The sequence below is a fragment of the Haliotis rufescens genome, unplaced genomic scaffold, assembly GCF_023055435.1.
Source record: "Haliotis rufescens isolate VD_foot unplaced genomic scaffold, xgHalRufe1.0.p SCAF_10, whole genome shotgun sequence".
Lineage (NCBI taxonomy): Eukaryota > Metazoa > Mollusca > Gastropoda > Lepetellida > Haliotidae > Haliotis > Haliotis rufescens.
Genome location: NW_025963780.1, coordinates 42,638,802 through 42,642,033, shown reverse-complemented (window position 1 = coordinate 42,642,033; position 3,232 = coordinate 42,638,802).

Sequence of the window (3,232 nt, the reverse complement as noted above, 5' to 3'; positions counted from 1 at the left end):
GTGATATCCCTGTCACAGAGATGAATAAATTCAATAACATCACTGACGCGATGAATGAGCCTCAAACGTTGCACTCACATGGGGATAAAACCCAGATCGTCGGCGTGACAAGCGAAGGCTTTAACCACTAGGCTATCCCATCAACACACATTGAACACGTGGAGGATGAAAGCCATGTTTTATTTCATTGTCCTTTATATAAAAACATTACTGATAGCCTTTTATCTCTTATACTTTTCAAGTTTTATCTGATGTTGATAAGTTCTCTTTTATTATGTCCAATGATGATTTGTTGTTTCTAACTGCCAAAACCTGCAAATTTTACTTGAAAAACGCAAGAATATTTTATATAATGCTTAGATTTACCTTCGTGATATATTTTACCACTTATATATTCTACTTGTATTTATTTTTATGTGACCTCGTCCCTCATAACTCATATTGAGTGGTTCTGTACTTTTATCTATGTTCTATGTATATATGTATGTAGTATGTTGTACAGAAGTGAGACGTTAATAAACAATTGTCTGTCTGTCTGTCTGTCTGTCTGTCTGCCTGCCTGTCTGTCTGTCTTGAACGTTGTATGGTTGTCTGTCGGTCTGTCTGTCTGTTTCTCTGTCTGTCTTGAACGTTGTATGGTTGTCTGTCTGTCTGTCTGTCTCTCTGTCTGTCTGTCTGTCTGTCTGTCTTGAACGTTGTATGGTTGTCTGTCTGTCTGTCTGTCTGTCTGTTTCTCTGTCTGTCTTGAACGTTGTATGGTTGTCTGTCTGTCCGTCTGTCTTGAACGTTGTATGGTTGTCTGTCTGTCTGTCTGTCTGTCTTGAACGTTGTATGGTTGTCTGTAATGTTATGCTCAGCACCTGCAACACCCGACTCCATGTTTCTAATCCGATGTCTTAACAAACTAGTTAAGACATTTGTAAATCAAACAGGATCTCCAAGTGTCATGAATCTATATGGTACATGTAAATATTCCGAAGCCTTACATTGTGCTACATGATATCGACTAGAAAATTATACACTCCGTCCACTGTAACATAAATATACTGGAAGATTGGATTTGAGGAAAGGATTACAAACGTTATGAAAACATTCCTAGGCTGAAAACAGGTCCAATACACAACTATGATACCGTATCAAATATATCATTATCGAATAACCATTTCTTGTTTGTTTCATTTTAGCCATCATCAAACATGGGTGTACAGTTTCTTTAGCCCGGGAGCTTATATACTGGCATGAAAGCCAAAAAACATAACAATGTTTATATTTTTGGAATATTTGATACGAATCACGAAACTAATTACTGAACCTATTGAAAATAAGTCGGTTAGGATAAATATTTATGAGATAAAATCCATGTATCCATTTATTTGGAAAGAAGAAGATTCAAAAGGATAATATACGTATTTTCTTACACAATAGTCAGAAAAACCAAATGACTAACGCTCTAAGCAATATAGATAAAAATACACCGACCGCTCGCTGTTTGGCTGTTTTTTTACGTCGACAGTGACGCTGTTCTCCGCTCTCGCTTCACCTAGTGACCGCGTCCTTGCTTACTAGTAGAGTTGAGAACACCACATTGATCTGCCCTTGTTCCCGTGATAGATAAATAGAAAGACCAAAATTCGTTTGAAACTATTCCTGCACAATTTGTCACATTTCTAGCGTCTGATTTGACGCGATTTTCTGCCTAATAAAATTTACCGGTTCATTTGCACTCTTAGAACCATACCACCCGCATGGTTAACTCGCATTCCGATTCATCTAATCGAATAAGCATTTTCCCTTCGATCATTTCAAATACTTACCGAGGATAGTCCAGGCAGGAAACGTCAGAACAGAAAAGTGTTTGGTAATCTATCTAATTACCGGGGATAACAAGCCTCAATGTGGACCTGATTAGATCGTATAGAGGCTCAGTTGGCCTTGTAATGCCAATAGGTATTTATTGCTTCGCCTTTGGGTCAACACAGTAAAACTCGACAGGGCAAAATGACATTTATCTGATCAGTCGTTGACTGCATTAGTAGAGCGCTTGGATCAAACGATAGTGTTTGTCCTGTTGGCATACACATCATCACAGTCAAAACTAAATGGGATCATTTGAAGTTATGAGATGAGATAGAGTGAAAAGGGATTTAATGTTGCGTTCATGTCCATGCGGCTGCTTATACTAGTCCGGACTAATGTCGGTTTTATAGTACTACATAAGGGTACCCTGCCGTAGTTTTACATGAATACACCACTCAGACACGGTCTACTGTCCCCGACCCGACCAGCCTTGTTTATTCACCCAAATGGGGAGCAGGCAGGGCAACAACAAATATCATCCTTTAACGTCTTTTGGTCTCTTAACGCTCTTCTACCTTCCGCTCTCCAGGCAGTCTGAAGATGAATAATAATTTTACAATTTTGCGACTTTTTTAGATCGAACGCAGCAGAACAATGATTATGTATTTTATAGTCGTGTTTGGAGCGAAAGGAATGTAACATCTCCATTGTTCCCATGCAATTTGCTGTGCACCTCTGGTGAGGGATGAAAATGACGGCAGTTCACAATACCTTGTTTAAAGAACAAAAAAGAAGACTTAAAATTTGATTTTTTGATTTGGTATACATTTTACGTTTGGAAACTTTATATTACTATTTACAAAAGCTAAGGGGTTATTCCTCAACTCTTTTTAAGACCAGTTGACTGGACCAGACAATCCAGTGATTGACATCATGAGCAACGATCCACGCAATTGGGATACGATGACATGCATGAACCAAGTCAGCAAGCCTGACCACCCGATCCCGTTAGTCGCCTCTTACGATAAGCATTGTCACCTTTTACGGCAAGCATGGGTTGCTGAAGACCAGTTTCATTCAAAAACGTCATAAATGCTGCTTCTGCATATGAAAGCTTCCGTAAGTGAAGTAATACATATTAATTTGATATCTTAGTAACGAATAGTTTTCCACAAAATGGACAGCGCTATTGCCAGTGGGGCATATATTATAGAAGGGGAGTGGGTTAATTCGTTGCTAAGGGCGGAGAGATGGATTTGACGGACAGAATCCCATGCCGTAAGATTACGTAAACGATGACTTCTGTCCTCCTCACTAATACATGCTTCTATGTCGGCCATGTTGTAAGTTTGTATCCAAGAAATACAGAGTAAAATCAAAGTAATTCTATACCAACCCACCCATTACAATATTGAAGTACTGTCCATCATGATAT